This window comes from Daucus carota, chromosome 9 (assembly GCF_001625215.2).
Source record: "Daucus carota subsp. sativus chromosome 9, DH1 v3.0, whole genome shotgun sequence".
NCBI lineage: Eukaryota > Viridiplantae > Streptophyta > Magnoliopsida > Apiales > Apiaceae > Daucus > Daucus carota.
This window is the reverse complement of record NC_030389.2, coordinates 7,456,350-7,468,619: the sequence shown is the minus strand read 5'-3', so window position 1 is coordinate 7,468,619 and position 12,270 is coordinate 7,456,350. Positions and strand designations below refer to the sequence as shown.

The 12,270-nt window shown below is 35.7% G+C and overlaps 1 long non-coding RNA gene and 1 other non-coding gene across 2 annotated transcripts; one reads left to right on the top strand and one right to left on the bottom strand.

Annotated features, from left to right (window-relative positions):
• Positions 1–7,906: 7,906 nt before the first annotated feature.
• LOC108200550 (uncharacterized) lies at positions 7,907–11,966 on the top strand. Its single transcript, XR_001802723.2, has 3 exons — positions 7,907–8,205; positions 8,344–8,415; positions 11,243–11,966. It is a non-coding gene; the product is annotated as an uncharacterized LOC108200550 (long non-coding RNA).
• TRNAH-GUG (transfer RNA histidin (anticodon GUG)) lies at positions 10,034–10,105 on the bottom strand. The gene has a single exon. It is a non-coding gene; the product is annotated as a tRNA-His (tRNA).
• Positions 11,967–12,270: the final 304 nt, after the last annotated feature.

Here is a 12,270-nt window from a genome sequence, read left to right as displayed (position 1 = left end):
CTCCCCTCATTCCAATCCATACAAGTGAACACGGCCTTATAAGTTACATATCCCCACATATTTTCCCCTCATTTTCAACGACACCTCCCCATCTTCTCCTTCAATTTGATTCTTCTCCACTTAATCACAATGAAGCTGAAGCCCTCGCAGACCTCGCCATATCAAACCCTAACCAACGCGCCGTCGCAAGATGCGCCTCTCCTCGAGCTCGACACTCTCCGCATCAGCGCCAGTTTTGCCTCCGCGCCGCCCGCCGAGAACACTTGCTTTCCATTTAAGACTGGTGCATTTTTACCAAAAGCTCCGGTTCTACATATCCACTCGAGGAATCTACAGTGCCACATTGATCCAGCTCTCCTGGCTGTAAATTCTCCTCGCTATCAGCATTTGTCTTTGGCATCAGATATTTGTTCAGCTCTCCTGACTCTTCATTGAATTCATTTATCATTTCCCTCGTGAAGATTGTACATATATCTGTTTGAAGTTTGTTCTGCAGGCAGTAATAACGACACTCTTCAAGTGCCACATTATACGTAGTTGTAATTTTTTTAATTGCCTCTCTGTAGAAGGTACCCTTACAAAGATCTCACTCTCGCAAGTACACAACTCAAGGTAGAACTTTTCCACTAGACCTTTTATAAAAGATGATATGTGTATCTTCAATTACCAGTGCTTGTGATTCTAATGCAAACTTTTCCTCTTTGAATCTAATTTTCTCCTCTTTCAAAAGTTTTTCTATAACTACCTGATGTCGCTTTCTACCTCTTCTCATGTTCGGTTAAAAATAGGGCGGGTGGGAGGCAGGGACTTCTTTTCCCGGCCCCGCCCCATATATATTTTTCCTGCCCCATCCCCGCCCCATCCCCGCGGGGATTTATTTCTAATCCCCATCCCCGCCCCCTGGGGATTTAATATAATTTCGCCCCGCCCCGCTGCTATAATATTACTCTTTAAATAATAATTTTAGAATTTAGTAATTTTTTCTTCAGAATTTAATAAAAATATACGAGACATGTATATTAAAAGCAAAAAACTAAATATAATAGAAATCAAAGAGACGTGTTATACATCGTAAAATTATAGTTTTGTGTATTATAAAATAATAATATTAAATATAATAAATATATTATATTAAATATAATTATTTATTTATATTAAATATATGCGGGGCGGGGCGGAGAATTCCCGCAGGGATTCAACAAATACCATACTTGCCCCATATTTTGGCGGGACAGAAAATCATTCTCCATCACTATCCCATTCCCCATATTAGCGGGACGGATCTGCCCCATTCGGGACGGGTTGGGGCGGGTTTCTCATTTTCCCCACCCCATTTTTTACCCTACTCATGTTCCAGACAGGCATGAATCTTAATCCATTTTTCGTCCTTCAATTTAATGATATCGTCTAACTTTTCCACTACATCACAAATCCTCATATCCGTAGATCTGGATTTATCTCTCTCTGTAGATATATAACGACTTTGTCCAAGTACATTGTTACAACCAAGTAACGTTCTGTGTTGTCTCCAGGTAAAATATTCACGATCCTGTATTAGCTTAGCAACATGATTCTTTCGAAAGCAATCTTTAATGTTCCTTCTAAAATGTCAATCACTATGTTTTGTTCAGGTTCTCTGAAAAATAGCAATCCTCGTAATCATCAAACTTATCTGCATCAATCTCAAGTTAACAACACTCGAAGCTGATTTCCTTGAGCGTTCATCTTTCAGACTTTGCTTAATATTCAAAACTTGTTTATCGATGGAGTTTTTAAGTTGGCAAATCTCCCCTTGTTTTGCTTCATCCCCGTTACTGGCCTGAAAATTAGAAATAAAAGCCTGGAAACTCTCACTTTTAGCTCTTTCAATCTCAATATTAGCACTAAAATGTTGCAATTCTCTTTCTTTAACGAAGCATTACGATGTCCTCTCGGAGCAAGCAACCCCACATGTACACATTGCATGAGTTAAATGTGTAATTGCCAGTTGTCTATGAAATACCAGAATACATTGCACTTAAAAATTATAATTAGAAGATTATACAACTGTCCTGTTTCATAAGGAGTTGCGACCCACTAAACTTAGAGACAAGTTCCCATCTTCCTATACAATTCTATGCCGAGTATTAAATAATGGTCAATACACCATGTAAAGAGGATCATTCAGGAGCAGCACACACTACACCTTGACCATTAAAATTTCATCACTGATGTACAAGACTCTGAAGACCTTGACGGCAGAAGTACCCAATTCACGGGAAGCCTCCCAAGTTACAACAAAGTGAGGCAATCAGATTCCTGTCCACCCTGGTAGCCTCACTTCATGACATAAAGCCTAGTTCGACTCTCAAAGCAAGGGAAAAAATTTTGTGATTGCTATAATGTGCTCATCATCCTGAGAGTCCTGCACAAACCAAAAACAATCCAAGATTTGTCTTTTGACATATTCAGAGAGCAGACTGAGATGAAATCATTTCCAGGGATGGCCTCGTTGTATCAGAGATAATGAGACATTAAAATTGCAATGATCATCAGCTTAACGAGGAAGCTGAGGTAGTATTATCTCTAAAAACATTTCATTTGAGAACCGAACCGGCCTTACTCTTCTGAAGGCTGTACTGTTCGGATCTTTATCATAATCTTTTTGTAAGATGAGCTAGACGAGGTTGGGGACTGAAAACCACAGAGAGCATGTGAGTCTATGTATCCGTATCCAACAGCAAATCCGCATTTACGACAAAGAAGTTTGGTTTTATAAGGACCCCAAGCAAGAGGAAGGCAGTTAACCTCGTTAACCTGAGTGAATCGACTGAGATCGATTGATTCGAAGGAGATAAAACCTTTCCTAATGGTTTTTTGATATTGAGAGCCTATTCCAGAAGTGATGCGGTTCAAAGATTTTAACTTTAAAGGGTATCCACAAGACCCGCAGCTGCTAGGAAAATGGGAATCGTATAAATTTTACAGGAAATAATGTATAATCTTAGTGGCCCTTTGTAAACATGCATTTCAATTCAAATCATGAATTTCAAATGATAGGATTTGAGTTGTCATTTTATATTCTCAGATTTATACTAATATTTGAATGTCTGGAATTCAAATGAAATCCAAATCCAAATTCTCAAACAGGTTATTTGATCAGATCAAATCCAGAATTTCAAATGAAATCCAATTTTCCAAACAGGCCATTACAGGAAAACAATTACGCCTAAGATGACTACAAGCATGATATATTCATGTACTCAAGTCCTAGAAATGTAAACTGACTGTAGTCTAGTCTCATGTATTATACAAAATTGATGACATGAAGGAGAGGGGCTTATACATAATGCACAAAACCCCATTCCACTAGCACTAATGTACCAAAATTACTAATTCAAACACTGATGCATGGGATTGAGGTTCAGATTCTCGTTAACCGTGTTCATTAACTATGAACTAGACGACCCCAAGATGAATCTTCTGAAAAAAAGGACAATTACTGCTACAAGTATGCATTGAGTTCCACGTTTTCCGGATCAAAATCATTGTTATTTGATAAAAGTGTCTAATAGCAAGAAAAATAATGTTTCTAACACCAAAAAAAACAGAGAGCATGAAAAGACTAGGGTCGCAAATACTCGCAATCACATAAGCAAACTGGAAAGACTCATTGAATGAGCAATCCAGGGGACAATTAAAAGAGTAGTGACTAGTGCTAGGTACACAAAATTATGTACAGAAAATTTGTACATAATTGAGGGGGGGTCATTCCAATTAAAACTCACCGCATGTCATTATGTACAATATTTTGTACACAATTATGTACACCAAGCATTTTCCCAGTTAAAAATGGTAAAAGTGAAAGAGATCATGCAAGGTGCATTAGAAAGTAAACAGACCAATAAGCAGATAAAGGATCTAGCCGAGAGGGAGGGAGTCCAAAATAAACTAAGAACTGAACTCCAAGGCCTAGCTGCACTACTACAATCAACTCCAAAATACGAAAAAACACAGAAGGAAATATGAATATATTTATGGAGGGCAGACAGGACATGTAGATGACACAGATTATGAAATGATGAAGAAACTAGAGAAGGACCTGTAAGAGACATGTGGCTGTGACATTGCAGATTAATTGATTGATCGAGATCAAACGTACTAGTTTGATTTAATCTCTCTGGGAAGAGTAAGTTGCGCCGTGGGAGGATGCGTGACAAAAATGAATGCAGAATTTGCAGGCAAACTTGTGGGTATTCAGGTGAGTTTTGTAAGCTGATTGAGAAGATTACAGGGTTTGGTAGTAGTATATTGGTATCAACGCCAGCCAGCCAGCCAGCCCACACACGCAGACATAACAAAAGACAGAACTGCTTTGTATTTGCCTTGGCCTCTTCTTATTTTCCTAATATTACATGTAGAGGTTTATTTTATTAAACTTAAAATAAAATAATTTTGCGTGTAAAATGTATTTTTTATAAGGAGCTTTTTTTACTCTGAGTTTTTTATAGGGTGCGATTTTAACGAGATTTATTTGTGGATTTCTTTCCATACATTAAAGGTAATATTATTTAAATTATGTCCTCGGATTGTATACTTGGTTCTGTTAATGAAAAAGTTTCCACCCTAAAAAGAAAAAAAAGAGTTTGAACAACTCCAATACAATAGTGCACCTAATAATCTGTAGTTAAAATATAAAATAGTTGGTAAAAAGTAATATTTTAATAATATACTAACATTAATCAGGAGTGAGCAACGGGTCAGAACCGAATCGACCTGAATTGGAATTCGAAGAACTGAGAAGCAAAATAATGATATTTTAAAAATCGAACCAGACCCATTTATATGAAAGAACTGAACTGGAACCGAATCGTAAATTTCGGTTTGATTTGGTCGGAATCTGAAAGAACCGAATTTTTTATTTATTTCAAATGTATTTATTTTTATATTATTTTTGCTTCAAAAGTTTGATTATTTATTAGGGTAACTTAGTCAAAAAACATTAATTATTAAAGATAGATCATTTTCCGTTCAAACCTTTCAAATTAATAAAAAAATATAATCTAAGTATAGTATATGATAAGATAAATGAATAATATATGATAATATTATATTTTTTACAAATATAAAAAAATATAATACATTATAATATGTGTGTGTGTGTATTCGGTTCGGTTCTTACACTTCTAGCATGATAAGAACCAGAACCAAACTGAGAACCAAACTGAGAATCGACATTTCAGAAAAATAAGAATCGAACCTGAAATATGTAAAACCCGTATTGGAACTGATATTGCGATTCGCTTAGGTTCCCAATTCTGAATAGAAAAATGCTCACTCCTACTAATAATGTCTTAATATATTATAACAATCTTCCCTCGTTCTATTTTCAAGATACCATTCATATCTTATTTCAATTTTCATAATAAGAAGTCAATTTTCCTCCTTTTCTATATTTCCCTCCCTTTTGCTCTAATGATAATTCAAATTTATTACTCTCTCGTTCTTAATAATACCGGTCACCAATTAAACAGATAACACGGTCCAGAATTTCAGAATTTCTGAAATCACTCTAAACTGATAACGCGATCGAAAAGTCAATATCACGTCTCTTACTAATGTATCAAAAATTGCACATAGGAGCGCCTTAAAGAGGTATCAAAATTAGTTCCAGAAATATACGCAGATATTAACAAGTTTAGATCATAGAATAAATTGGGGTTTCAAAATCTACATTTTCCCAACCAAATCCAAAATAATATATCTTCAAGATATTAGTATTTGCCCCAATCTTGTAAAACTCATATAAAGTGTAGGCTAACGGAATAAAAATTTAAAAACTTCAAACTTGTAAATAAAATTTTAAAAAATATACTAGCAAGTTCAGAATGTATTATTACCTATATTGTGAAGCAAATAAGTCACCAAAAGAACCTTAAACAACTGAGTCATGAACGTGAATTTTTAGTGTTCACTCAGAAGGAGTGATTCATTCGTATTATGAAGATGTTATATTGTTTAAGAGAGTGAAGAGTTATAGTCGAAGGTGTGAGAAATTATATGTATAGTTTGAATCTTTGATTTCCACTCTCGCTTGAAATTAGCAAAGTAAAACTTGAAAATTAGATATAGATTTATAATTATGAGTTTATTCATATAGTGGTAGTGTGGTAGTAGGAGTCATTCACGATAGTGTCGTCAAGATCGAGACCAGGTAATTTAGTACTTTTATGACACTCTAGGTCAAATTCTGAGTCTTTTCAAAAATCAGGTCAAATACCAATTTCGAGTCCAAAATAAGTCGAAGCCTACTAGCCGAATTGCATCCAATTTTGGGTAGTCCATAAGCCCATCATAAACTCCCAAAAGATCATGATTTGTTTGAGAACTTAGTAGTAGTAATTTACCTTTTAAACTGAACCGAAGTCTCAAATCTACTCATATGGGACAGGGTGTTACAAACTCCCGCACTCAAACTCCTACGTGCTTATCAGGCCTGAACAAACTACACACAGGTTAGCCATTGTGGGATAATACCGATTAGTTTCGTGTTCCCACACTCAGATCTACTCATATGGGATGGGGTGTTACAAACTCTTGCGTTTAAACTCCTCGAACAAACTACACACAGGTCCAAGATCGTTCCTCTCTAGCCATTGTGGGATAATATCGGTTAGTTTCATGTTCCCACCTCCGAAACTTAGTCCATTGTGAGATAATACCAGCAGTTTTCGTCCCACCTCCGGCAACTTAACGCATCAAGTTTTCTAGAGTCGACTCTGATACCATATGGGCCAAAATCCCGAGTCTTTTTTAAAATCTGAGCCCAGTCCCAATTCGGGGTCCGAAATAAGCTGAAGCTTATTGGACCACTAGACCAAATGCAAGAGATCCGAAATAAGTTGAAGCTTACTGGACCGCTAGACCAAATGCAGCCAACTTGTGGTAATACACAAGTCCACCACAAAACCCAAAAGATCAATAATTTGTTGGTTAACTTAGCAGTACTTTGCCTTATAAACTAAACCGAAGTCCCAAATTTATTCGATGTGGGACGGTATGTTACAAATTCCCGCAATTAAACTCATGACATCTTCATCAGGTCTGAACAAACAGCCCATAGGTCTATGATCATTCATCTTTAACTATTGTGAATAATATTGAATGGCTTCGTGTCCCCACCTCCGGACTTTTGTCCATTTTGGAATAATACCACCGGTATTTGTTTCCCACCTCCAACAACTTTGACACATCAAATTTTTGTGAGTCAGCTCTAATATCATTTATAACATCCAAACCCACAACCGAATGCATATAGGACCCAACAACCCACCATCAATCGAAAAAGCTATCGATTAGATACACATTAGTTGTTGACTTGTACCTATAAATGACCCAAATACTCTTATTTTCATTGACATAGGATGTTACAACTTAATTTATTATTAATCTAACATATACTCCTCCCGTCCCACTCATTTCTTTACAGTTTTTTTCTCCTGCTTGACACGCATTTTAAGGCTATTATAAAATATAGTTCCATAAAACTTTTAAATTTTTTATTTGGAATAAAAATTTAAATATTACACTTTTATTTAGAAGGAAAAAAAAGTTTTAAAATAATTTAAAAAACCATATTTATAGAAGTTTTAAAATGTGTGCCGAGTTCATGTCCTCCACCCAATGTAAGAATCGGGAGGAGGGACGAAATGATTATATAAGTACAATATATTATATATTTATATTACATAATATTCTATATTTATTTAACTCTATTGATTTGGTTTTAACCCAATTCTTTTTGCAAGGTACAAAAAAAAAATTCTGCGTGAAAAAAAACCAACCGATCAAAAATTTTCAGTTCTTGTTCAAGTTTTGCTTATCCTTATCAAAGAATACAAATATAGCTTAAAAGTAAAAATCAACCGAGAAATTCCGGAGATAAGGTGCTTAAAAGTAAGTTGTAACGCTTGTACAGAAGTCGTGAAAGCCGTGTAGGCAGGAAACGCATGTCTCGTTTCTAAAAAAGCCTGTTATCCCATGACTCAACTCACGTTCATCATCCTCCCTTCCCTTCACTCTTATCTATACATACACCACAATCCACATCGTATCTATTCATACTTGACCGCCTTTACTGATCGGAGACGCTGCTCTGATCGCCGCCCCGGCGGTGATCGCTCCGATCATTATTTCTCGGCAATCGTGTCCACTCCAGTCTGCTAGGTTTGTTCACTTTCACTTTCTATACACACACACTAATACGCTGACTGTTTATTTTAACGACTTAGGAGTTATTATTTTATCGATTATTACTTAATCGAGATTTAACCGTATAGCTCAGCTATTTATTTGAATGTGTAGGGAACAGTTGTTAATTTAAGACGGTTCGAAGTGTTATTTAGATTATCTAAACGACTGCGTTTCATGCTCCAGGTATGTAAATACTGTATTTTAGGTTTGTATCATGTATTTGTGTGTGTATAATTATGTATGTCGTTGATGATTTTGTGATTACTGAATAATTGGATAATACCTTGTTTGGATGGATTCTTATGGATGATATGTTGAGAATATGCGTATTACGTAATTGAATTAATAATATCAATATATCATCTCAATGTTAATTATAAGATAAATAGCGAAAACTTAGTTCCGACTGTAATTATATATCCGTGCTTGAGTTGTGATGTTAACCAGCTTTAGATGTAAGACAATCAGTTGTATGGAGTGTGGGAGCCTGGTAGAGATGTACGCAAACCTTGATTGAATATTGGAAGGTAGGTAGGAAGAGTGTGTATTCCAAAGTGTGATTGGATGTAATATATGAATTTTTGTTTACATTTGTTTTACATGTGTTTGTGAAATTGAGATCTCCACTATGTGACTATGTGGAGTAAGCTGTAATTATTGCACGAAGTTAAATGCATATGTAACCTCTAAGTAAAGGAGTAATTTGATCTGAAAGATTGGTTAAACATAAAACATATAAATGGAATTTTTTTAATTTTGCACCTTAAAAATTGGACTTCTTATTTTCTTGAGTCTATTGCAAATTATCATCTTATATGGCTGAACTTCAACTTAAAGTCTTTCCTAGCCGAGCTGAGGGGGATTATTGAACTTTCCTAGGCGAGCTGAGCGGATTATTGAAGATTACAATTGTTTATACAAATAGCCTAAAAGCCGGTGAAAGTAAATTGATAAATAATAGGCCCTCGTACGTAAAATGTATGTTAAATTTATGTAAATAACAATATGAAACTGAATAGCCCTTTATCTAAAACTGACTCTATAGGCATTTCTTGAAAATTACATATGGGTCCTCTTAAGCGGAGGTCTTTTTTTCCCGAGGCTTGATCTGGGTCTGGTTTGAACATCAGAATCTTTTGTAAAAAAAAATTTATTATCACGTTTTGTAGTTTAGTTATGTATATATGTAGTAGACAGAATTGGGTATTATGTTTGCTCCCTTTCTTTTTGTTTGTGAAAATTCTTGGCGCATTGCGTGGATGCTTTCGTTCATCCTGCATGGAGGGTCCGATCTTTTCTTACAATATCGTTGCTTTGCTAGTTTGCTTTTTCTTACTGCGATTTGTGGTTGTGTACACATAGGAAAAAAAATAGAGTCCTCCATAGGTGATTCCTCTTCTTAGATATCATCGTAATCCTCTTTTAGCTCGACTAGGTAAGACCACCACCATCATCTTCTCGAAATTTTAACTAAATTATTTTTGCAGTGTACATTTATCAAATAGGTAGGGCCTATGCTCGCTTCATCCTTTTTTTTTACTCTGAAAGTGTCTGCTCATTGCGCGGTGCATGGTAAAAATTACCCTGCGCGCAATGCGCGATCATTTATTGCATTCACTTCTTGCATTTAAAATGATTTTATTGTTATTTTTGTTCCGTACAATTTTCCGATGGCGCTTATTGTGAAAAAGAGAAAAGCGTGTGTTTATAAATTTATCTGCCGGCATAACCTAATAATATTGGCAGCAAGTTTAAATATTATCGTTGATTGAATTTATCTAACGAAATTAAAATGAAAGAGTGTGGCTGCTGGGATTCGAGCCCAGGTCTCCACGGCCACAACGTGGAATTCTTACCACTAAACTACAGCCACTTGTTTGTGTTAAGTATGAATGAATAGGCAAACTTGAGGTTATTAGCTGAGGAATTGCTATCTACTGTAGAAAGCCAACATTGAGGAGGTAGAGATTAGGTACTGAATTAAATCATCCTAATTTCCTTGATCTATGTACTCAGAAATATTTAAATTTCAGGAACTAAATCAAATTAACTTTGCAATTCTCTTTTCAGATCAAATATCTTTTGTTCCACAAGAATATATCCAAAAGATCAAATTATTTTTAATTAAACTTTAATGTAAATTAAGATCCTCTCAGTTTAACTCCATAATGGCTTTACCAAGCCTATAACATTTCTCCCTAAAAAGGCTGAAATATTTTGTATTTGAAGTTGTGTCTTACGTGCCTCTTTCAAGTCGGCGATATTTTTGCATCCCACTGCACCTCTCCCCTAGGCACACCTTTAACAACACGGAACAACCAAGACGACAGTCTAGAAAAGTAGCTTCTGAGTAATTAGTAACTCTGGAAAAAGCATTAAGCAACCTCTTCAATTGCTTCTCTTTTTAGTTTGAGTTGGTTGTGCTTGGGGTGCAGTTAGATGTGTTGTTGGTGCTGTTGAATCCTGGGAAAACAGTTAGTATCTTTTAGTTGATTTGGTAGTGAGTGTAAATGTCAAGTCCCGTTATAAAAAATTGAAGTTAACCTAGCCAAATATTAGTTTTGGTTGTGCCTTGTGTTAATTAGATTACACAAATCCTTTCTCAGTGAAGCTTTCAACTTGTCATTCAATCTAGCTATTTGAACAAAGACCAGATTGTGCAACTAATCTATTTAACTTGTGAAACATATAAAACATATTTATACTTCCACCCTATGGTTGCACAAAGAGGGTAAGGCGCTCTCCTGTAAAATGGTAGTTTATTATACTTGTAAAGCAGAACAGATGCAATGATTTGGAAAAGTTGTCCTGTTGAGAAAAAATGTAGAATTTACTTTTTCAGAAATTGCAATTTATGCTACCACAATTGTGAATGACTATGAAGATGTTTTGCTTGTATAGTGTGGTTACGGCTGTTTTAAATTTGGTTGTAGGTTTCTACAGTATGGTATATAGATTACTCTGTCATGTGTTTCCCATTGTAGTATTTCTAATTAACTTTCTGTTGCAGTTTACTAGAGATATGCAGGACAGATGATGCTGAGTGCACTGCTGACATTGCCTATAAGTATTCAAAAGCATTCAATCAGAATTTCTCAGACCGATCAGAGGCTATGCTTAGATTGATAAATACTTTCAGGAGGGGCTGGATTGCACTTAGAATCTTAAACGAGAACTCATGGATAAACTTATTCCTTTTAGACAATAAAACATTATTCTGCAATAGCAACAATAAAAGATAACTTAGGACAACGACTGATAACAGAATTGTTAAATGTCCAGTTTCCATGAGGTTGATGCTTGCTTCATTTCTTTGGTTCTGTTTTCTTGGAGTTGCCATCAGCAGCAGGTGGGGTAGAGATGAGAGCAGCAACTTTCTGTGTCAGCTCGGTGAACAGAGCCCTTTGCTCCTGTCTCAGCTCCTCAGCTTGCTTCCTGAGCCTCTCATTCTCTTGAAAGATCTGGCAGTTCTTCAAGTAAAGTTCTGAGTTGTTCCTGTCCATGCTGGAGTGCTCGCTTTTGCCTGGAAAAAATAAACATGAAAAGCAATTGTCAGTCAACCTGTTCTGTGCATTAATAGAACAACATATCATCTAATCTAGTAGTGTGTGTGTGTGTGTGTGTTATAGTTCGTGACGGAATTTGTTGCATTGGATGTGGGAAAGATGAAAACTTGTAAACCTTGTCGAGATTGCTGTTATTCTGTAAGTTGTTTTGATTTGATTTGAGATGTCTGGGAAAGCTTGTCGATGTCTCTATTTAATTATAGGCACACTAGGCTACATAGATATGTATGGACGAATAAAAGTTTATTATAGCTCATGATTGTAATCAGCAACAAAAACATGAACCATCCATCATGAGTTTATCCCAATACCAGAAAATGAAACCCCTTTATCACAAAACTTGCTACAAACACGAGACTTTAACCGTTTCGGCAACGCGAGGCTTGCCATAGCTCATGAAATGAAGGAGATGTATACTACTTTTTTTGGACTCTTAAACGTGAAATTTGCAAATTTTTGGTGTAAAAAAGTT